Source organism: Salvelinus sp. IW2-2015, linkage group LG15 (genome assembly GCF_002910315.2).
Source record: "Salvelinus sp. IW2-2015 linkage group LG15, ASM291031v2, whole genome shotgun sequence".
NCBI classification, from domain to species: Eukaryota; Metazoa; Chordata; class Actinopteri; order Salmoniformes; family Salmonidae; genus Salvelinus; species Salvelinus sp. IW2-2015.
The window spans coordinates 42,507,375-42,533,040 of NC_036855.1; the positions used below are offsets into that span (position 1 = coordinate 42,507,375).

The window sequence follows — 25,666 nt, forward strand, 5'->3', positions numbered from 1 at the left end:
TTCAGTTCGGCTGTGGCTTAGCCTAACGAGTGTGCACGCATACTCCCTTAAAAGACCTCACTTGAAAAACGAGAAAAAAGCGGCAATAGTACTGTTTGTCCATTTTGAGATGCCATGTCCAGTATACACTTCGTCAAAAATAGTCCGAATTAATCTAAAGTAACTCAAGAAATATCAATTTTTTTTAACGTTTTTGCAGTCGTGCAATTTTAAATCTAAGATGTAAAATCTGTTTGGTGCAGTATTTGTCAATGAAAAGAATGTACATGAAAATGAGTCGTCTCTCATTGGAATACAACAAAGACTTTATTGAAGAATCCCTACAGTTGACATATCACCGACGAAGGGGCGTAGACTTCGGATCCGAAATTCGGTTTGCCTCTAGGGAAAAAAACATGTTTGCCCGAACAGCCGGGGAAACTCAAAGTAAAGAATTAACAAAAACGTCACAAAATATCCAAATATATGCACAAACTCTTCCGAACTGTTGTCTGGGAAGCATGCGGATGCCTTAAGGCAGTGGTACAAATCCTAATTAAACCTTTAATGAATTTAGAGAAACTAAAAGGCAAAAAGTACAGTCGTGGCCAAAAGTTCTGAGAATGACAAATGTTAATTTCCAAAGTTAGCTGCTTCAGTGTCTTTAGATATTTTTGTCAGATGTTACTATGGAATACTGAAGTATAATTACAAGCATTTCATAAGTGTCAGGCTTTTATTGACAATTACACGAGGTTGATGCAGTCAATATTTGCAGTGTTGACCCTTATCTGCAATCCGCCCTGGCATGCTGTCAATTAACTTCTGGGCCACATCCTGACTGATGGCAGCCCATTCTTGCATAATCAATGCTTGGAGTTTGTCAGAATTTGTGGGGGGTTGTTTGTCCACCGTTATTGAGGGTACACCACAAGTTCTCAATGGAATTAAGGTCTGGGGAGTTTTCTGGCCATGGACACAAAATATTTGTTTTGTTCCCCGAGCCACTTAGTTATCACTTTTGCCTTATGGCAAGGTGCTCCATCATGCTGAAAAAGGCATTGTTCGTCACCAAACTGTTCCTGGATGGTTGGGAGAAGTTGCTCTCGGAGGATGTGTTGGTACCATTCTTTATTCATGGCTGTGTTCTTAGGCGAAATTGTGAGTGAGCCCACTCCCTTGGCTGAGAAGCAACCCCACACACAAATGGTCTCAGGATGCTTTACTGTTGGCATGACCGAGGACTGATGGTCCCCTCTTCTTCTCCGGACAAGCTTTTTTCCGGATGCCCCAAACAATCAGAAAGGGGATTCAGAGAAAATGACTTTACCTCAGCAATCCAATCCCTGTACCTTTTACAGAATATCAGTCTGTCCCTGATGTTTTTCCTGGAGAGAAGTGGCTTCTTTGCTGCCCTTCTTGACACCAGGTCATCCTCCAAAAGTCTTCGCCTCACTGTGCGTGCAGATGCACTCACACCTGCCTGCTGCAATTCCTGAGCAAGCTCTGTACTGGTGGTGCCCTGATCCTGCAGCTGAATCAGCTTTAAGAGACGGTCCTGGCACTTGCTGAACTTTCTTGGGCGCACTGAAGCCGTCTTCACAACAATTGAACTGCTCTCCTTGAAGTTCTTGATGATCCGATAAATGGTTGATTTAGGTGCAATCTTAATGGCAGCAATATCCTTGCCTGTGACTCCCTTTTTGTGCAAAGCAATGATGACAGCACATGTTTCCTTGCAGGTAACCATGGTTGACAGAGTAAGAACAATGATTCCAAGCACCACCCTCCTTTTGAAGCTTCCAGTCTGTTATTTGAACTCAATCAGCATGACAGAGTGATCTCCAGCCTTGTCCTCGTCAACACTCACATCTGTGTTAACTTGTTATGGATAGGGGGCAGCATTTTCACGTTTGGATGAAAAGCGTGCCCAGAGTAAACTGCCTGCTACTCAGTCCCAGTTGCTAATATATGCATATTATTAGTAGATTTGGATAGAAAACACTCTGAAGTTTTTAAAACTGTTTGAATGATGTCTGTGAGTATAACATAACCCATATGGCAGGAGATAACCTGAGAGAAATCCAACCAGGAAGTGGGAAATCTGTGGTTTGTAGGTTTTCAACTCTTGGCCTATCGAATACACAGTGTATATGTGGTCATGTTGCACTTCCTAAGGCTTCCACTAGATGTCAACAGTCTTTAGAACCTTGTTTGATGCTTCTACTGTGAAGTGGGGCCGAATGAGAGGGGAATGAATCAGAGGTCTGGCAGAATGCCTTGAGCTCATGACGCTCGTTCACGTGAGAGCAAGCTCTGTTCCATTGCTTTTCTGAAGACAAAGGAATTCTCCGGTTGGAACATTATTGAAGATTTATGTTAAAAACATCCTAAAGATTGATTCTATACTTCGTTTGGCATGTTTCTACGGACTGTAATATGATTTTTCATCTGAACTTTTGCCTGGACCTGCCCGCGCGTCGTGAGTTTGGATTGCGCAAAACCAAAAGGAGTAATTTGGACATAAATGATGGACTTTATGGAACAAATCAAACATTTGTGGAACTGGGATTCCTGGGAGTGCATTCTGATGAAGATCAAAGGTAAGTGAATATTTATAATGCTATTTCTGACTTATGTTGACTCCAACATGGCGGATATCTCTTTGGGTTGATTTGTCGTCTGAGCGCCGTACTCAGATTATTGCATGTTTGCTTTTCCCGCARATTTCTTTTGAAATCTGACACAGCAGTTGCATTAAGGAGAAGTATATCTTTAAATCTGTGAATAACACTTGTATCTTTTATCAATGTTTATTATGAGTATTTCTGTGATTTGATGTGGCTCTGTGCAAATTCACGGGATGTTTTGGAGGCAAAGCCAAATGTAAACTGAGGTTTTTGGATATAAATATGAACTGATCGAACAAAACATACATGTATTGTGTAACATGTTGTCCCAGGAGTGTCATCTGATGAAGATTATCAAAGGTTAGTGATTCATTTTATCAATATTTCTGCTTTTTGTGACTCCTCTCTTTGGTTGAAAAATCGCTGTATGCTTTCTGTGACTAGTTGCTGACCTAACATAATGATTTGTTCTGCTTTCGCCCGAAAAACTTTTGAAATCGGACACTGTGGTTGGATTAACGAGAATTTTATCTTTAAAATGGTGTCTAATACTTGTATGTTTGAGAAAATTTAATTATGAGATTTCTGTTGATTGAATTTGGCGCCCTGCAATTTCATTGGCTGTTGGCGAGGTCCTAGACAGGTTAACGAGAGAATTACTGACATGTCAGCTGGTCCTTTTGTGGCAGGGCTGAAATGCAGTGGAAATGTTTGTGGGATTTAGTTCATTTGCATGGCAAAGAGGGACTTTGCAATTAATTGCAATTCATCTGATCACTCTTCATAACATTCTGGAGTATATGCAAATTGCCATCATACAAACTGAGGCAGCAGACTTTGTGAAAATTAATATTTATGTCATTCTCAAAACTTTTGGCCACGACTGTACATTCTGATACAGAAAACACAAACGTTCACAGGTCAGTCTTACCTCCAATAAATAAGGACTTTGGGGCTGTATAGAAAAAGAAAAGCAGCCAGCCAGGCACCCCACTATTTCCGACAACCAATAAGCAACTCCAATCTACAAACAATACCCCATAATGACAAAGCAAAAACAGGTTTGTAGATTTGTTTTGCATATGTATTTACAAAAACAAAAACCTTATTTACATAASTATTCAGAACCTTTGCTATAAGACTCAAAATTTAGCTAAGGGGCATCCTGTTTCCATTCCCTATCCTTGAGATGTTTCTACAACAAGGGGGGCAAAGTACGGCCCGTGGGCCGGATCAAGCTCGCCGGGCACTCCAATCTGGCCCGCGAGACAAAAAAAATGTAAACCCTTTTTCTCCCCAATTTCGTGGTATCCAAATTGGTAGTTACAGTCTTGTCCCGTCGCTGCAACTCCCGTATGGACTTGGGAGAGACGATGGTCGAGAGCCGTGCGTCCCCCGAAAACACGACCCGCACTGCTTCTTGACACAATGCCTGCTTAATGCGGAAGCCAGCTGCACCAATGTGTCGGAGGAAACACAGTACACCTGGCAACCGTGTCAGCGTGCATGCGCCCGGCCCACCACAGGAGTCGCTGGAGCACGATGGGACAAGGAAATCTCGGCCTGCCAAAACATTTCCTAACCCGGACGTCGCTGGGCCAATTGTGCGCCACCTCATGCGTCTCCCAGTCACAGCCAGCTGTGACTCAGGCTGGGATCGAACCCGAGTCTGTAGTGACGCCTCAAGCACTGCAATGTAATACCTTAGACCGTTGCGCGACCCGGGAGGACCCAGCAAATTGATTTAAAAAATGCGTCCCTCCCCTGAATTTCAGTTTGCCCACCCCTGTTTTACAACTTGATTGGAGTCCACCTGTGGTAAATTCAATTGATTGGACATGATTTGGAACCGCACACACCTGTCTATATAGGGTCCCACAAATGACAGTGCATGTCAGAGCAAAAGCCAAGCCATGAGGTCGAAGGAACTGTCTGTAGAGCTCCGAGACAGGATTGTGTTGAGGCACCGATCTGGGGAAGGGTATCAAAAAATGTCTGCAGCATTGAAGGTTCACAAGAACAGTCGCCTTCATCATTCTTAAATGTAATGAGTTTGGCACAACCAAGACTCTTCCTAGAGCTGGCCGCTCGGCCAAACTGAGCAATCAGGGGGAGAAGGGCTTTGGTTAGGGAGGTGACCAAGAACCCGATGGGCACTCTGACAGAGCTCCAGAATTCCTCTGTGGAGATGGGATAAACTTCCAGAAGGACAAACATCTCTGCAGCACTCCACCAATCAGTCCTTTATGGTAGAGTGGCCAGATGGAAGCCACTGCTCAGTAAAAAAGGCACATGACAGCCTGCTTGGAGTTTGCCAAATAACTCCCAGATCAGGAGAAACAAGATTCTCTGGTCTGATGAAACGAAGATTGAACTCTTTGGCCTGAATGCCAAGTGTCACATCTGGAGGAAACCAGATGAAGTAGCATCTTGCTGTRGGGATGAATTTCAGCAGCAGGTGGGGATGTTTTTCAGCAGCAGGGACTAGTCAGGATGAAGGGAAAGATTAACAGAGCAAAGTACAGAGAGATCCTTGATGAAAACCTTCCCCAGAACGCCAGACTGGGGCGAAGGTTCACCTTACAACAGGACAATGACCCAGAGCACACAGCCAAGACAACGCAGGAGTGGCTTCGGGACAAGTCCAGCCAGAGCCCGGACTTGAACCAGATCGAACATCTCTGGATAGACCTGAAAATAGCTGTACAGCGACGTTCCCCATCCAACCTGACAGAGCTTGAGAGGATCTGCAGAGAAGAATGGGGGATAAACTCCCCAAATACAGGTGGGCCAAGCTTGTAGCGTCCTAACCAAGAAGACTTGATGCTGTAATCAACAAAGTGCTGAGTAAAGGGTCTGAATACTTACGTACATGTGATACATTTGAAAATTATTTCTAAAAACCTGTTTTTACTTTGTCATTATGGGGCATTGGGTGTAGATTGGTGAGGGGAAAAAACCTATTTAATCAATTTTAGAATAAGGCTGTAACGGAACAAAATGTGGAAAACGTGAAGGGATGTGAATACTTCCCGGATGCACTGTATGTATTGAACTTGTCTGATGTTTTAAGCACATTGTTGGATTAAATAAAGACATACAAATGACTCAAGTAGGAGCGGAGTTCCAAATTAAGCAGCAGCAGCTGAAAAGATGAGCTCCTACAAATATTGAAATTTAAATGTTTTTTTAGAGTAAAGTACATCGAAAAAAATCAAAAGAAAACTGCAAACTGAATAGGAGACCAAACAAGCAGCAAACAAAGAAGAAAGGCTTTTGAAAAAGTAACAATTTTTCATAAAATTATACCGTTTTCTTAGCTAGCTAAGTTGTTTACCTGTTGCTAGGCAGTTGCTAGGGACATTGTGCTAGCAGTTGCTAGGGACATTCCTGGAAGAAGCTAGCTAGCTAACAAGGAGTGTCTAGTTGGCAGAAGGGACAAAGAAGGGACAAAGTGGGACAAATAAGGACAGAAGAAAAGGGAAAGGGACATTAAGGTGAAGCAGTCCTCTAAAGACACAAAAGACAATAATACAAGAAACAACACTTCTATTGCCTCTCCCTCTACGATACGCACTTCCGGGTTGGAGCGAGTAGTTGCATTCCGCTTCGCTCCACAGGTAGTATTACATTTCATTTCATTACAGTACAACAGTTTGATTTGTTTGATCTTAGCTGGCTACATAGCCGTCTTTGTATCAAGATAATTGTGTAGTCTAGAGTAATTGTCGAGGTTACCTAGCCAGTTACACTTTCAAACAAAGTCAACAACGCAGCCACTGCTAGCTAGCCTATTTCACCAGCCAGCAGTACTATATCATTTTAGTCAATAAGATTTTTTGCAACGTAAGCTTAACTTTCTGAACATTCGAGACGTGTAGTCCACTTGTCATTCCAATCTCCTTTGCATTAGCGTAGCCTCTTCTGTAGCCTCAACATATGTGTCTGTCTATCCCTCTTCTCTCCTCTCTGCACAGACCATACAAATGCTTCACACCCGTGGCCGCTGCCACTCTAACCTGGTGGTCCCAGCGCGCACGACCCACGTGGAGTTCCAGGTCTCCGGCAGCCTCTGGAACTGCCGATCTGCGGCCAACAAGGCAGAGTTCATCTCAGCCTATGCTTCCCTCCAGTCCCTCGACTTCTTGGCACTGACGGAAACATGGATTACCACAGAAAACACTGCACTCCTACTGCTCTCTCCTCGTCTGCCCACGTGTTCTCGCACACCCCGAGAGCTTCTGGTCAGCGGGTGGTGGCACTGGGATCCTCACTCTCCCAAGTGGACATTTTCTCTTTCTCCCTGACCCATCTGTCTATCGCCTCCTTTGAATTCCATGCTGTCACAGTTACCAGCCCTTTCAAGCTTAACATCCTTATCATTTATCGCCCTCCAGGTTCCCTTGGAGAGTTCATCAATGAGCTTGACGCCCTGATAAGTTCCTTTCCTGAGGATGGCTCACCTCTCACAGTTCTGGGTGACTTAACCTCCCCACGTCTACCTTTGACTCATTCCTCTCTGCCTCCTTCTTTCCACTCCTCTCCTCTTTTGACCTCACCCTCTCACCTTCCCCCCTACTCACAAGGCAGGCAATACGCTTGACCTCATCTTTACTAGATGCTGTTCTTCCACTAATCTCATTGTAACTCCCCTCCAAGTCTCCGACCACTACCTTGTATCCTTTTCCCTCTCGCTCTCATCCAACACTTCCCACACTGCCCCTACTCGGATGGTATCGCGCCGTCCCAACCTTCGCTCTCTCTCCCCCGCTACTCTCTCCTTCCATCCTATCATCTCTTTCCTCTGCTCAAACCTTCTCCAACCTATCTCCTGATTCTGCCTCCTCAACCCTCCTCTCCTCCCTTTCTGCATCCTTTGACTCTCTATGTCCCCTATCCTCCAGCCGGCCGCTCGGTCCTCCCCTCCTGCTCCGTGGCTCGACGACTCATTGCGAGCTCACAGAACAGGGCTCCGGGCAGCCGAGCGGAAATGGAGGAAAACTCGCCTCCCTGCGGACCTGGCATCCTTTCACTCCCTCCTCTCTACATTCTCCTCTTCTGTCTCTGCTGCTAAAGCCAATTTCTACCACTCTAAATTCCAAGCATCTGCCTCTAACCCTAGGAAGCTCTTTGCCACCTTCTCCTCCCTCCTGAATCCTCCTCCCCCTCCTCCCCCCTCCTCCTCTCTGCGGATGACTTCGTCAACCATTTTGAAAAGAAGGTCGACGACATCCGATCCTCGTTTCTAAGTCAAACGACACCGCTGGTTCTGCTCACACTGCCCTACCCTGTGCTTTTGACCTCTTTCTCCCCTCTCTCTCCAGATGAAATCTCGCGTCTTGTGACGGCCGGCCGCCCAACAACATGCCCGCTTGATCCTATCCCCTCCTCTCTTCTCCAGACCATTTCCGGAGACCTTCTCCCTTACCTCACCTCGCTCATCAACTCATCCTTGACCGCTGGCTACGTCCCTTCCGTCTTCAAGAGAGCGAGAGTTTGCACCCCTTCTGAAAAAACCTACACTCGTCCCTCCGATGTCAATAACTACAGACCAGTATCCCTTCTTTCTTTCTCTCCAAAACTCTTGAACGTGCCGTCCTTGGCCAGCTCTCCTGCTATCTCTCTCAGAATGACCTTCTTGATCAAATCAGTCAGGTTTCAAGACTAGTCATTCAACTGAGACTGCTCTTCTCTGTGTCACGGAGGCGCTCCGCACTGCTAAAGCTAACCTCTCTCCTCTCATCCTTCTAGACTATCGGCTGCCTTTGATACTGTGAACCATCAGATCCTCCTCTCCACCCTCTCCGAGCTGGGCATTTCCGGCAAGGTCCACGCTTGGATTGCGTCCTACCTGACAGGTCGCTCCTACCATGGTGGGGCGAGAATCTGTCTCCGCACCACGTGCTCTCACCACTGGTGTCCCCAGGGCTCTGTTCTAGGCCCTCTCCTATTCTCGCTATACACCAAGTCACTTGCTCTGTCATATCCTCACATGGTCTCTCCTATCATGCTATGCAAGACGACACACAATTAATCTTCTCCTTTCCCCCCTCTGATAACCAGGTGGTGAATCGCATCTCTGCATGTCTGGCAACATATCAGTGTGGATGACGGATCACCACCTCAAGCTGAACTCGGCAAGACGGAGCTGCTCTTCCTCCCGGGGAAGGACTGCCCGTTCCATGATCTCGCCATCACGGTTGACAACTCCATTGTGTCCTCCTCCAGAGTGCTAAAACCTTGGCGTGATCCTGGACAACACCCTGTCGTTCTCAACTAACATCAAGGCGGTGACCCGTTCCTGTAGGTTCATGCTCTACAACATTCGCAGAGTACGACCCTGCCTCACGCAGGAAGCGGCGCAGGTCCTAATCCAGGCACTTGTCATCTCCCGTTGGATTACTGCAACTCGCTGTTGGCTGGGCTCCCGCCTGTGCCATTAAACCCTACAACTCATCAGAACGCCGCAGCCCGTCTGGTGTTCAACTTTCCCAAGTTCTCTCACGTCACCCCGCTCCTCCGCTCTCTCCACTGGCTTCCAGTTGAAGCTCGCATCCGCTACAAGACCATGGTGCTTGCCTACGAAGCTGTGAGGGAACGGCACCTCCGTACCTTCAGGCTCTGATCAGGCCCTACACCCAAACAAGGCACTGCGTTCATCCACCTCTGGCCTGCTCGCCTCCCTACCTCTGAGGAAGTAATTCCCGCTCAGCCCAGTCAAAACTGTTCGCTGCTCTGGCACCCCAATGGTGAACAAACTCCCTCACGACGCCAGGTCAGCGGAGTCAATCACCACCTTCCGGAGACACCTGAAACCCCACCTCTTTAAGGAATACCTAGGATAGGATAAAGTAATCCTTCTAACCCCCCTCCCCCCCCTTAAAGAGTTAGATGCACTATTGTAAAGTGGTTGTTTCCACTGGATATCATAAGGTGAATGCACCAATTTGTAAGTCGCTCTGGAAAAGAGCGTCTGCTAAATGACTTAAATGTAAATGTAAATGTAGATCAAGATAGCCTAACCAGAAGGATCCTCCTGCTGCTGGCCTTCGCAGAATCTGCCATTATGCTCCCGAAGTTAAAGGTAATAGGCTACACCAGCAGTCGGCAACCTTATCCATTTGGAGCGCCAATTTATCTTACCATTTCTACAGATCTGCGTGCCAGTTGTGATTTTCACACGCAATTTTTCATGGAACAGATTTATTTAATTTATTTATAATAGTCTTTGTATCTTTAAACACAGACAATGATTCTCTCAATTAAAATTATATAAATCAAAAGTAACTTTTATTGCCATTGCCAACTATGTAAAAACAGCCTACATAAAGCCAACAAATAACATTGCAGCCTGCAGGTAGAAAATATAAATCACATTGCATCACATATGCATGGCCTGTCTGCAACAAAGTTGAAACATTGTATCAACTGTGTCAGCCCGAAACTCACTAGCAAACTTGCATCATTGTATAAAATATTCTGGGCCCTCAAGAGTTATCCACACCAGTAAGCTTTAAACAGACACAGCTGTAGGCTATTTGTGCAAGGGATAAGAGGGAACACTTTTATGACGTTTCCACTGGATAAGAACATTACATTTCTCCCTTCATTTCCTGCCAAGTGGTTATCCACTTTTCAAATGCTTTTGATTCTAAAAACAGACTTTATTTACTTGGTGTTTGAGGTGAATAAAATATGACTTTGAAAAGCTCCACATCTCCTTAGCGGTGGTGAGTTAAGACAATCAGAAATACTAAAATCAGACATCCCCAAATGGGCACATTTATAAGCCTACATTTGTACGCAGGCCAGGTAGACTAGGCCTACTTCTATATTTGTAATCAGGTGTGTGTCCTTACTCAACATTGACAGGAGCATTTCAAACTAAAGTTGATGAATAAATTGACAAAACTCATAAATGGAATGAAGTAAAAAAAAAATATATAAAAAAAACTTGTTTCTCACAAGTGTAGCATAGGTTGTGATTTCTTCAATATGTCCACGCCGAAAATGATTGTAAACGACTGTAATAATAATATTTTGAATGCGTTAACAGAACTTACAGTAACCAATTAAACATTGCAGATTAGAAATTAAGGGAATTAACAGTAAAATGTAGGCTACTGCTGGTGACATAAGTAAATGGGGAATTGATACACAGCAAACCATGCACACACAAAGAAGTTATGAAACAATGAATATTAGCGGGAGAGCGCACAATCTGGAGAGAGTCGTGCCTTGTACTGCTGAGCCACACTTTTCTTAGACCGTGGCATCCCCGCGGTTTTAATGGATTATTCCACTGAGACAGGCGCAAAGACAGGTGCCTCGTGTGCCATGGGGAAGAAAATCACCCTTTGCCTTGATGATTGCCAAGAGTGTGCAAAGCTTTCTCTCAACTAGCTTCATGAGGAATGCTTTTCCAACAGTCTTGAAGGAGTTCCCACATATGCTGAGCACCTGTTGGCTGCTTTTCCTTCATTCTGCGGTCCAACTCATCCCAAACCATCTCAATTGGGTTGAGGTTGGGTGATTGTGGGGGTCAGGTCATCTGATGCAGCACTCCATTACTCTCCTTGGTCAAATAGCCCTTACACAGCCTGGAGGTGTGTTTTGGGTCACTGTCATTGTCCTGAAAAACAAATGATAGTGGGACTAAGCGCAAAAAAAGATGGGATTGCGTATCGCTGCAGAATGCTGTGGTAGCCATGCTGGTTAAGTGTGCCTTGAATTCTAAATAAATCAGTGTCACCAGCAAAGCACGCCCACACCATAACACCACCTCCTCCATGCTTCACGGTGGGAACCACACATGCAGATATCATCCTTTCACCTACTCCACGTCTCACAAAGACACAGAGGATGGAACCAAAAATCTCAATTTGGACAGATTTCCACCAGTCTAATATCCATTGCTTATGTTTCCTGGCACAAGCAAGTCTCTTCCTCATATTGGTGTACTCTTGCAGAAATTCGACCTTGAAGGCCTGGTCTGAACAGTTGATGTTGAGATGCGTCTGTTACTTGAACTCTGAAATATTTATTTGGGCTGCAATCTGAGATGAATATAACGTGAAAGAACTTATCCTCTGCAGCAGAGGTAACTCAAGGTCTTCCATTCCTGTGGCGGTCCTCATGAGAGACAGTTGTCATAGTGCTTGATGGTTTTTGCGACTGCACTTGAAGAAACTTTCAAAGTTCTTGACATTTTCATGGATTGACTGACCTTGTCTTAAAGTAATTATGGACTTTGTCACAACACAACTGATTGGCTCAAACGCATTAAGAAGGAAAGAATTTACACAAATAACTTTAAGGCACACCTGTTAATTAAAATGCATTCCAGGTGACTACCTCATGAAGCTGGTTGAGAGAATGCTAAGAGTATGCAAAGCTATCATCAAGGCAAAGGGTGGCTATTTGAAGAATCTATATTATATTTTGATTTGTTTAACACTTTTTGGTTACTAAATAATTCCATGAATTATTTCATAGTTAGGATGTCTTCACTATTATTCTACAATGTAGAAAGTAGTAAAAATAGGTGTAGGATCGTTTAGGGCCAAGTAGTGGGATGGGGTGGTGGGTTAGATGGTGGTGCAATTCAATACGTTTTTCCCCATTCCCTATTCTGTTTTTTTGGGGTGACCAAAATGTGCAATTCGCACTTCGACCTGCGACAGATAGCAATATGACACACGAAGAAGAAGGACCACGGCTTAGAAGTTAGATGCTTAACGATTTTAATGCATGACTCGGAGCTCCGGTATCAAACGTAACATCACTACTAACTAGCTATTATGTTAAGTTAAGAATTATCTAAGGTAAAAAGTGTTTGCTTTGTTTGTTGAAACAGTCTCTGGGCAGTGACTGTTGTTAACGTTAGCTTGCTAGCTAGCTAACGTTAGTTAAAAAAGACCAAAGGGTGTTAGCCAATAGACCTTGCTTGGTTGCCTTTTTATGCAGATCATTCTATGCATTGTTCTGTTTGTGTCTAGCTAGCAATGTTACATGTTGAACATAGCAGTCAGTACTAGCTAGCCACCTAGCTAGCTAACGTTCGCAATGATGCTAGGTTAGGTAACGTTTGAACATTTTCATGCCAAGGCAGCAGCTACTCTTCCTGGGGTCCAGCAAAATTAAGGCAGATTACACCATTTAAAAACATCACAATACATTCACTGATTTCACAACACGCTGTGTGCCCTCAGGCCCCTACTCCACCACATATCTACAATACAAAAACCATGTGTACGTGTGTATAGTGGGTATGTTATCGTGTGTGTTTAAGTGCCTGTTTGTGTTGCTTCACAGTCCCCGCTTTTCCATAAGGTGTATTTGTATCGTTTTTTTAAATAAAATTTTACTGCTTGCATCAGTTACTTGATGTGGAATAGAGTTCCATGTAGTCATGATCTATGTAGTACTGTGCGCCTCCCATAGTCTGTTCTGGACTTGGGGACTGTGAAGAGACCTCTTGTGGTATGTCTTGTGGGGATTGCATCGGTGTCTGAGCTGTGCGCCAGTAGTTCAAACAGACAGCTCGGTGTATTCAACATGTCAATGCCTCTCAGAAATACAACTATTGATGAAGTCAATCTCTCCTCCACTTTGAGGCAGTAGTTCAAACAGATAGCTTTTGAGCCAGGAGAGATTGACATGCATATTATAAATATTAGAGTTAGGCAATTGCAGAGCCTCGAGACATGCAGAGGCAAAATTGAGCTCTGTACTGCAGGGTTCTGTATAGCTCCGCATTGACATGATTGGTTGACGGTAGGCGGAGGCGGTACATCCTGTATGAACACAATCTCACTTCCTGACAACAGCTCTGCACTTCTCCGAGAAATGCAAATGTTTTATTTTTTAACCTTTATTTAACTAGGCAAATGAATTGCCCTGACTTCTGCTGAGGCCATATCACCGTAAATGCTGCATGGCCAATACAGACGTCAGAATGACCATGCATCCAGATGCACAATGCACTTCTCTCCCGCCAATTTGTGCACATTCATTGTTTCATAACGTCATTGTGTTTGTTTGAGTTTGATTGTTAGTGTATATCAATTCCCCAGTATATCAATAGTGTATATCAATTTGCGCCTGTCCCAGCACATTAACCCTTAATTCCTAATCTACAATGTTTGTTACTTGTTACCACCTCTACGCAGACGACACCATTCTGTATACTTCTGGCCCTTCTTTGGACACTGTTAACTAACCTCTAGACAGGCTTCAATGCCATACAACTCGCCTTCCGTAGCCTCCAACTGCTCTTAAATGCAAGCTCTTCAATCGATCACTGCCCGCACCTGCCCGCCCGTCCAGCATGACTACTCTGGACAGTTCTGATTTAGAATATGTGGACAACTACAAATACCTAGGTGTCTGGTTAGACTGTAAACTCCTTCCAGACTAACATTAAGCATCTCCGATCTCCAAAAATAAATCTAGAATTGGCTTCCTATTTCGCAACAAAGCATCCTTCACTCATGCTCTCGTGAAACTGACTATCCCGCCGATCCTCGACTTCAGCGATGTCATTTACAAAATAGCCTCCAACACTCTACTCAGCAAATTGGATGCAGTCTATCACAGTGCCATCCATTTTGTCACCAAAGCCCCATATACTACCCACCACTGCGACCTGTACGCTCTCGTTGGCTGGCCCTCTTCATATTCGTCGCCAAACCCACTGGCTCCAGGTCATCTATAAGTCTTTCCTAGGTAAAGCCCCGCCTTACCTCAGCTCACTGGTTACCATAGCAGCACCCACTCGTAGCACACGCTTCAGCAGGTATATTTCACTGGTCACCCCTAAAAAGAAATTCCTCCTTTGGTCACCTTTCCTTCTAGTTCTCTGCTGCCAATGACTGGAACGAATTGCAAAAATCACTGAAGCTGGAGACTCATGTATCCCTCACTAACTTTAAGCACCAGCATCAATATTATTCCAGCCTTCCCGTTCTCATTGTCGGAGTGGACACACTTTTAGCAAAGTGCACAACCTATGCTACACTTGTGAGAAACAAGTTTTGGTTAATTTCATTCCATTTACAAGTTGTCAATTTAGTCTTTTGTTTAGAGCGCAGAAGAAAATTTGAAGTGCTGGTACTCAGCTCTGATGAGCTCCTGCCCAAGTCAAGCACTGCCGTTTCTTATCCCTTGCGCAAATAGCCTATAGTTGTGTCTGTCCCGAGCTCACTGGTGCAGGAAACTGCAGAGCCCAGAATGTTTCATACAATGTTGCAAGTTCTCCAGCACAAGCTTTGGGCTGGATCCAATGTTTTTATTTGTTGGCTTTATGTAGGTTATTTTTAGTTGGTTATGGCAACATGAGTAGCTTTTTAGGTTTGTATTATTTTTATTTAATTGATATAATTTTGATTAACCACATGACTGCGATATGAAGACATAAATTAAATGAAACTGTTTACATTAGCATCACTAACGGCTATACAAAGTGGTAGACGTGCACCACACACAGACAGGGGCATAGTTGTTGACTCTTCAGAAAGTTGCAGGAAATACGAATCAATAATATCTTCTGTTTGTCTTATGATAAACTTGGGCAAATTAATACATTTTCAATACAGTTAGTTGATTCCCTACTAAGATCAATAAAACATTTTATATTGTTGAATTCCGTTTTAATGCCTGGATTCCGTAAGGGCCCTAATTCTGATATTTGGACCAGAATGAGGCGCTCCACTACCTATGATGATTCACCATCTTCAGAAAATGTTTTCAGAATTTATCTGCAGCAAATCGACAAAAAGCCTAAGCCTACCAGTAGCCTATGCAAATTAGTGAGGCAAATTAAAGGCTCTCACCTCAGTGATGTGCGGTCAGGGAGATAGAAGCCTGTCTCTAATAAGCACCTGTTGTGTTCAGTGATTTAAGCAAATAAAAACGCCCGGTAAGCTGATCAGGATGGCTAACATGTTCCATCTGAAATGGTAGGCTACACTGACTGACACACAATTTAGCGTCACACAATTTAGCGTCACACAATTTAGCGTCACTGTCTGCCAAGACCTGACATCCTAGGAAAGGAAACCATTGGTACCAATGCAATACCATGGACATATATCCACGTTGCATAATTTTAGAATGGCAAAAGGATGTAGAAGATCGACTTTATTCCATCAGTTCAACACCTTTTATAAACTAGCCAACACTTGCTGTTCAGTTGTCAATCAAAGCACAGTAAATAGCCTATGCGCCACGACTCTACGTGGTTGGCTATGTGAAACACGCGAAAGAAAATAAATAAATCTTCCAGAAAGCCTAATTATTGTTAAGTGGATTTTGACTCATTGTTACCACTTACATTACATGGGACGTGCAAATTCACAAGCATCATGCACTCTCCCTCCTCTGTGTAACGAAATTTGACCGCAACCAACCACTGCGCACACCGGAAAGCGGGACTGACAGCAGACTGAATTTCCCTGTCATCAATTGCTTTGTGAGTGACAGGCACCTATACTATCAATAGATCACTGTAATATGCACATTGTTCATTCTAGTGGGAGAGGGCTCGACAGACTAGCAAATTGAAAAGTAGCCTAGTTAAGATGAAGTGGAAAAAGTAGCCTGGCTGAAACTGAGTCTGTAACCGGCTGATTAGCCGACAGGCCGTCGCTAATGGAAAAAGTTAAAGGACAGGCAAAATAGATTGTTGGTGGAGAAAGCAACAGATCGATTATTTAAATTGTGCCTGAAGGCAATACAAAACAACTGTTGGTTACACCTCCCCCCCCCCCCACTGTATGGAAATAAAAGGCTGTGCCTGGAGCCAGTGGTGTCCATGGGTTGTTCCTATTCGCCATCTTCCTACAATCCTTAATATGCCTTGGCTCATGTGGAGAAATGCAAGCCCATGGGTCAATAGAAAACAATGAGCCTGAATGACCCCCATTGAGAGAGTAACAGCTGGTAGGCGGCCATTCACGGGCTAGCCAGCCGACAGCATGTGCCAACAAAGAGAGGTATAATGTATTAAACAGCTCTCTCTGATGTGATCCTTCCTCATCTTCTCAAGAACTCAGTCTGCCTCCCTAAAAAACATGCAATTCGGCAGAATGCTTCTTAGTGAGAATTTAGGCCAACATTATCAATCTTGTCTATTGTATACATCTTAGTGCTGAGGGAATAACGGGGAAAAAATGAAAAATATGCACATCCAATTTATCAGGTGCAGGATAGATGAACATTTTAAATAAAAAAGTAATATGTCTGCAACTCTGGTATGGTCATTTAATCAGACGCACAAAGAAGACATCTCGTCCTGACGAAAATACAACTCGGACCGAAACCTGACGAGGATCCAACTTGGATCGAAACATTGTCTTTTTTGTGCGTCTGATTAAAATAAGTAATATGTGCAAAACCGGTTCATACTTCCTGATGTGATTAGCATAATACTATAGCTAAACTGTTACTTGTTGGAGAGAATAAAAGGAAACTACTGGAAAATGAAAGAACTGGCTAGGTGGTCACAGAGGACAAATGAGATTTAGAAAAAAAGGTAGGTCCAACCTGCATCTACTACTAGGATAAAGCATTTCCAAGAAAATGTAAGCATTGAAACCAATGACTGTATATATGAATGGAAAAAGCAATCGATCTGGTGATACCATTAATTCCTATGTAAAGACTCATCAGCGGATTGAAGCCAAATTAAGGATTTCCACTAGTTACCACAACTTCATAATTGTGTATATCGTAAAAATGTGCTTTTTGGTCTTAACTTAAGTTTAGGCGGGTTAAGCATAATGTTAACCGTGTGGTTAAGGTTAGGGTTAAGTTTAAAATCAGATTTTAAAAGGCAAAATTGTACAAACAGGCAGGGTTTACGATATTTGAGGCTGTGGTAAATAATGTTTGTGACGAACCTTGTTTGGTCGGGCGGCCAGCTCTAGGAAGAGTCTTGGTGGTTTCAAACGTCTTCCATTTAAGAATGATGGAGGCAACTGTTCTTGGGGACCTTCAATGATGCAGACATTTTTTGGTACCCTTCCCCATATCTGTGCCTCAAAATAATCCTGTCTCTGAGCTCCACGGACAATTTCTTCGACCTCATGGCTTGGCTTTTGCTCTGACATGCACTGTCAATTGTGGAACTTTATATAGACAGGTGTGCGCCTTTCCAAATCATGTCCAATCAATTGAATTTACCCCAGTTGGACTCCAATCAAGTTGTAAAAACATCAAGGATGATCAATGGAAACAGGATGCACCTGAGCTCAATTTTGAGACTCATAGCAAAAGGGTCTGAATACTTATGGAAATAAGGTACAGTGGCAAGAAAAAGTGTGTGAACCTTTTTGAATTACCTGGAATTCTGCATAAATTGGTCATCAAATGTAATCTGATCTTCATCTAAGTCACAACAATAGACAAAAATAGTGTGCTTAAACTAATAACACACAAATTATTGTATTTGTCTTGTCTATATTAAATACATAATAAAAAAATTCACAGTGTAGGTTGGAAAAAGTATGTGAACCCATAGGCTCATGACTTCTCCAAAAACTAATTGGAGTCAGGAGTCAGCTAACCTGGAGTACAATCATTGAGACGAGATTGGAGATTCGAGACTGCCCTATAAATAACACTCACAAGTTTGAGTTTGCTATTTACACAAAGCATTGCCTGATGTGAACCATACCTCGAACTAAAGAGATCTCAGAAGACCTAAGATTAAGAATTGTTGACTTGCATAATGCTGGAAAGGGTTACAAAAGTCTCTCTAAAAGCCTTGATGTTCATCAGTCCACGGCAAGACAAATTGTCTATAAATGGAGAAAGTTCAGCACTGTTGCTACTCTCCCTAGGAGTGGCCGTCCTGCAAAGATGACTGCAAGAGCACAGCGCAGAATGCTCAATGATGTTAAGAAAAATTCTCGTCAGCTCAAGATTTACAGAAATCTCTGGAACATGCTAACATCTCTGACGAGTCTACGATACGTAAAACAAGAATGGTATTCATGGGAGGACACCACAGAAGAAGCTACTGCTGTCCAAAAAAACATTGCTACACATCTGAAGTTCGCAAACGTGCACCTGGATGTTATACAGCGTTACTAGCTAAATATTCTGTGGACAGATGAAACTACAGTTGAGTTGTTTGGAAGGAACACACTACACTATGTGTGGAGAAAAAAAAAGACACAGCACACCAACATCAAAACGTCTTCCCAACTGTAAAGTATGGTGGAGGGAGCATCATGGTTTGGGCTTGCTTTGCTGCCTCAGCAAACTGTCCAGGCCCTATCATTGATGAAAAAATGAATTCAAGTTTATCAAGACATTTTGCAAGAGAATGTTGGGCTATCTGTCCGCCAATTGAAGGTCAACGGAAGTTGGGTGATGCAACAGGACAACGACCCAAAACACAGAAGTAAATCAATAAAAGAATGGCTTCAACTGAAGAAAATATGACTTCTGGAGTGGCCCAGTAAGTGTCCTGACCTCAACCCGATTGAGATGCTGTGTCATGATCTCAAGAGAGCGGTTCACACCAGACATCCCAAGAATATTGCTGAACTGAAACAGTTTTGTAAAGGGGAATGGTCCAAAATTCCACCTGACCGTTGTGCAGATCTGATCCGCAACTACAGAAAACGTTATTGCTGCCAAAGGAGGGTCAACCAGTTATTAAATCCAAGGGTTCACATACTTTTCCCACCCTGCACTGTGACTGTTTATACAGTGTGTTCAATAAAGACATGAAAACGTATAATTGTTTGTGTGTTACTAGTTTAAGCAGATTGTTTATTGTTCTGACCTAGATGATCAGATCAAATTTTATGACCAATTTATGCAGAAATCCAGGTATTTCCAAAGGGTTCACATACAGTGGCAAGAAAGTATGTTTATTTTTTTATAAATTTGCAAAAATGTCTAAAACCTGTTTTTGCTTTGACATTATGGTGTATTGTGTGTAGATTTTTATTTAATCAAATTTAAAATAAGGCTGTATCATAAAATGTGGGAAAAAGTCAAGGTTGTCCGAATACACTGTATGTATTGCGCTCCTTCACCAAGTTGTAAAAGAAAGCAGATCAGAAACGGTCTACTCTTTAGTTGACTGATGTTTAACAAACAATAAACAAACAAGTGTTTATTCGCAGTGTTGAGCTCGTATTGTAACTGAAATGTACAGTAATGTTAGCCAATGTCTAATCACCTCTCGACTGAGATGAATGAATAACCTACACTAGCAGTTACCACAGCCAGGTCAGCTCTAGCCTCTAGTTATATGCATATGTTGGTCACAGATACCTTTAAAAAAAAAAAAAAGTAGGGGCATGGATCAGAAAACCAGTCAGTCAGTATCTGTGTGACCATCATTTGCCTCATGCAGCGCAACATTTCCTTCACATGGAGTTGATCAGGCTGTTGATTGTGGCCTGTGGAATGTTGTCCCATTCCTCTTCAATGGCTGTGCGAAGATGCAGGATATTGGCGGGAACTGGAACACGCTGTTCCAGAGCATCCCAAACGTGCTCAATGTGTGACATGTCTGGTGAATATGCAAAACCGGGACATTTTGAGCTTCCAGGAATTGTGTACAGTTCCTTGTGACATGGGGTCGTGGATTATCATGCTGAAACATGAGGTGATGGCGACGGATGAATGCTACGATAATGGACCTCAAGATCTTGTCACGGTATCTCTGTGCATTCAAATTGCAATTGATAAAATGCACATTGTCAGTAGCTCATGCCTGCCTATACCATAACCCCACCTGTCTGCAGTTCTGAGGCCGGTTGGACTTACTGCCAAACACCTTACATGTTTTACCAAGACTTTACATGTTGCATTTATATTTTTGTTAAGTGTAGATAAAAAATATAAAAAAATTACAGCCTTGTTCTAAAAATACCTCTATTTTTTCAATTGAGTAATGTAAAAACAAAATGTAATAATAATAAAAAAATAATAATAATCATGCAAGTTTGTGAAAAGTAAAAAAAACTAGGTCAAATGCCCATCCCTACTAGAGCACATGGCCAAGGAACTATTGAATTTAAGGAATTTTTTATAAATATAGAGTACTAGCCAAAAGTTGACACTCATTCCAGGGTTTTTCTTTATTTTTACTATTTTCTACAACTGTAAAATAACAGTGAAGACATCAAAAGTATGAAATAACAAATGGAATCATGTAGTAACCAAAAGAAGTGTTAAACAAATCAAAATTATTTGTTATATTTGAGATTATTCAAAGTAGCCACCCTTTGCTTTGATGACAGCTTTGCACACTCTTAGCATTTCCTCAACCAGCTTCCATGAGGTAGTCACCTGGAATGCTTTTCCAACAGTCTTGAAGTTCCCACATATGGAAGGAGTGACGCAATTGCAGAGCCATGCAGATGCCAAAACAAGTTCCGTACCGCATCGCCATGCACCTCCCAAATTTTGTAACAATGCTGAGGGCTCTGTATAGCTTCTCTTCATTGACATAATTGGTTGACGGTAGGTGGGGGTGGTACATCTTGTATAAACAAACTAACTTCCTTGACAACAGCCCTGCACTGCTCAGCGAAGCGCAAGAAGTATGAATGCCCTGCCTTCTTGCTGGGGCCGTACACCGTAAATGTCGCATGGCCAATGTAGATGTCACCAGTTGTACATTTACCATTAATTCCTAATCTACAATGTTTGTTTCAGTCATTTCTGTTAATGCATAAAATATTACTTTTCCAGTCTTACCATTCTCATTGTCGGAATGGACACATTGTTTGCAGAGCGCACCAACTATGCTACACTTGTGAGAAACAAGATTTGGTTTATTTCATATGAGTTTTGTCAATTTAGTCATTGTCTTTTGTTTAGAGTGCTCATGTGAATATTGAGTAGGGATGCGCACGCACATAAGTAGGCCTATAGGCTACCTGGCCAGCGCCCAAATGTAGGTATATTAAATGTGCCCATTTGGGGATCTGATAGTATTTCTGATCGACTTAACGCACCACCACTAACAAGCTGTGGAGCTTCTCAACGTAATGTTTTCTTCACCTCAAAACAGCAAACAAACAGTGTTTTTACAACCATTGAGAATGACAATAGTTGAACGTATTTGAAAAATCTTTACCTTACGATAACGAATCAGCGTGAAATGCAAAAATGTCTTGCTCTGATCCAGTGGAAATGTCAAGAAATAGGCCTACCTGATTACTTCTTATCGATGCTTGACTGAAATTGGTTCCGGTAATCAATTTGGGTGCTGGTACTGTTTATATTTAGGTGCAGGAGCTCCATAATACTTTTGAGGTAATATTCTATAGGACGACCAGGAGCTCAAGCAGTAGAACATTTGAGATGCCGGTACTCAGCTCCGGTGAGCTCCTGCCCAAGTCAAGCACTGCTTCTTATGCCTTGCGCAAATAGCCTACAACGGTGTCTGTTCCGAACTCACTGGCGTGGGAAACTGAGGGCCTGTCATGCCAGATAGTGTCCCCATCTATGGCACAATGGGATTTGATGAGTTGAAGCTTCTGTTGCTAGGGCTGTTGCTACAACTAGCAACATTCTGACCGGATTATTGAACCAAAGCGTCCGTTGCTATGCTGGTTGCTTGGCTCTATTTTACCTCGTAACAGTCGCGAAGGAAGGAGGACGCAGGCAGTTCTAGTTCACCGCATAAACGCACGCTCAGTCCGCACAAAATTATTACCTCAGCTCAGCAAGGTCGGTGTTTTTTACGGTGACAACCGGCCTACTACCTACTGCTTCAGAGGACCGAAAATACTGGAAAGAGAAAACTTTCTTTACCATGTATTTGTCGTTATATAAGTACATATTGTTAAATAGGAATAAATAATTTAAGCTGTTTTAAGATTGATGTWGCTAGCTAATGTACGTATAATGTTATACCTCAGCCTGCCTAGCCAGACAGTTTAATTTAGCTAACGTTAGCTAGCTAGCAAGTAAGCTACTGTAACTGTTATTGCAGCATTGTTTGTATGTAGCTTACACTTCAAAGGCATCCCTCGAGATTTTCTTTTGTCTTTCCAACCAGGCGAAGTATTATGAAGACTGATCGCAACATTGAGAAATTCACAATTCAAGGTAATGTTAAGCAGTTAACTTCAATTAGATAACTGGACTGTTTTAGCTATGTACAACCCTTTTCAACAACCATTTTCCATCTAACGTTAGCTAGTTGCGAGCTATACATATAGTTCAGTGGAGGCTGCTGAAGGGAGGATGGCTCATAATGTCAGAAATTGAGTAAATGGAATGGTATCAAATACGTGGTTCCCATGTGGTTGATACATTCAATTGACTCCATTCCAGCCATTATTATGAGCCGTCCTCCCCTCAGCAGCCTCCACTGATATAGTTTATATCTGTCATATTGAGGTGTCTAGCTATAAGTTAAACCTGATCAATCAAATGGATAGTTGTAAGCAATTATGGTAATTCCAAATACCCTTAACCAGGGGGAAGGATAACCAGCCACACAGGAGGGTGACTTTTACTAAAGAGGAGAAGGAGGCCGTGCTGACTGAGATATATGCTGGCCATTTCGGAGTGAGACACTTGATTGCCAAAATCAACCTACACTTATTCTGACAGGGAATTGTCAAGGAGGTGGACAGCTGGGCAAGTGAAATAACCTTTTGTTTATTAAGAACATTCTATTATATCTGAAATTAGTATTATTTCAATTCATGTTTTATCAGAGACCACATAATGTTTCAATTTGTCACCGTTTGCTTACCCTGTCTAGCATGCCAGAAGTTTGAGAGGTTGAAGACTGTGGCGCTGTAGTTGAAGCCCATCAGTTGTTTCACCATGGCACATGATCGGTAAGTGTCCCAATTCAAATGTTGTAATGGTTTCTATATTTGACCACAGCAGAGTGCAATATCAAAGAATGTGTGTGTCCTTACAAATATGAAAATCTGCATAATGTATGACACAATACATGTAAGAATAAAGTAATCTCTCTAACGCTGGAACAAGGTACGGATGTTATAGGTTATATTCTGTCACCAAAGGTTTATTTTATTTATTTTTTACCATTTGTTTTTCCATTGTACATAAATCAGACATATTTCAATATCTTACATTGTCAATAGATAACGCTTTCCTACCCCCTGCAGGTTTGGTGAAAGGACCAACCCAGACCCTCTTGCCATTGGCAAGTTCCTTGATTGGTACCAGGAAGGGTGGGAGAACAACCTGAAGGTAATTCGTTTTGCACACAACAGCAGCATCTAGGCCGAGTACGGGCTGGAGCCGCAGCTGTTGAATGAGGCAAACAACGCAATTGTATATACAATTATTGCATATACTGTAGTCTTATAAATTTGTGATCGACTTAGTGTTGTTTGACTATTGCTATTTTGTACGTACTTTTAGATCACTGAAACTCCACCTGATGTGGTGGAAGTTGTCGAACCAGATCAGAACACCTTCGAGGACTACCTCGAAGGATGTGGAGATTTTTGACCAGGTAAAAATGATAGTCAGCTGTTAATTTATTTTCTTGCCCTCCAAGAGATATGTAAGAAATGTATTTGTAATATGAAATATAAATTGCATGTATTCCTGTCATCAATCAAGGTGAGACTGAACATGGACAAGGCGCAGGAGAAACAGAAGAAGAGCTACCGGAGCAGAATCAGGAAGGGGACCAAGTGCTACGACATCCAGGAGAATTACTTTGTTTGGAAGAAGGACAAAAGGGAAGGCGAGACCTGGGAAACCTCGCTGCTCTTTTGTTACTAGCTGGGGTCACCATCTGTTAAAGTGAATATAAAAAAATCTCAATAACTACTTGCATTTGCACACAAAATAACCTGAAGCTAGTTTAAGTTTCCCTAACACTGATATTTCTCTCTTCCTAGGGTTACCTCGGTGGAAGCCAACGATCTTCTACAGTTGGAGAAGTTGGACGGTCGACCACTGGAAGCACTACACTTCAGTGAAGCCCAAAAGACAAAGTATTTTAACCTGTCTAGGACTGGGGTTCAGAACCGCTCGCCAACAGCCAATGAAATTGCAGGGCGCCAAATACAAATTAACAGAAATCTCATAAATCAAATTTCTCAAACATACAAGTATTAGGCACCATTTTAAAGATAAAATTCTCGTTAATCCAGGCAGCCGCGGTGTCTGATTTCAAAAATGCTTTACAGCGAAAGCTCCACAAACGATTATGTTAGGTCACCACCAAGTCACAGAAAAACCCTGCCATTTTTCCCGCCAAAGAGAGGAGTCACAAAAAGCACAAAGAGATCAAATGAATCACTAACCTTTGATGATCTTCATCAGATGACACTCATAGGACTTCATGTTACACAATACATGTATGTTKTGTTCGATAAAGTGCATATTTATATCCAAAAATCTCATTTTACATTGGTGTGTTATGTTCAGTAGTTCAAAAACATGCTATGATTTTGCAGAGAGCCACATGAATTCACAGAAATACTCATTATAAATGTTGATGAAAATTAAAGTGTTATGCATGGAACCTTAGATACACTTCTCCTTAATGCAACCGCTGTGTCAGATTTCAAAAAAAAAATTACGGAAAAAGCCCAAACCAGCCCAAACCAGCCAAGAAATATCCGCCATGTTGCGCAGTCAACATTAGTCATAAATAGCATTATAAATATTCACTTACCTTTGATGATCATCAGAATGCACTCCCAGGAATCGCAGTTCCACAATATATGTTTGTTTTGTTCGATAATGTCCATAATTTAAGTCCATTTATGTCAAAATAGCTTCTTTTGTTAGGGCGTTTGGTAAACAAATCCAAAAGCGCGTTCAGGTCCAGTCAGACGAACAGTTCAAAAGGTTATATTACAGGTCGAAGAAACTTGTCAAACTAAGTATAGAATCAATCTTTAGGATGTTTTTATCATAAACGTTCAATAATGTTCCAACCGGAGAATTCCATTGTCTGTAGAAAAGCAATGGAACGAGAGATACCTCTCATGTGAAATGCGCATGACTGAGAACGAGGCTGCTGCCAGACCCCTTAGTCAAACAGTTCCCATCCAGCCCCCCTTCACATGAGAAGC

The 25,666-nt window shown here is 42.5% G+C and overlaps 1 protein-coding gene across 1 annotated transcript in view; it reads right to left on the reverse strand.

Moving 5' to 3' along the window:
- The window catches only part of qsox2 (quiescin Q6 sulfhydryl oxidase 2), a 73,535-nt gene that overhangs the window by 42,492 nt on the left and 5,377 nt on the right, over positions 1-25,666 (reverse strand). The window lies entirely within an intron of this gene.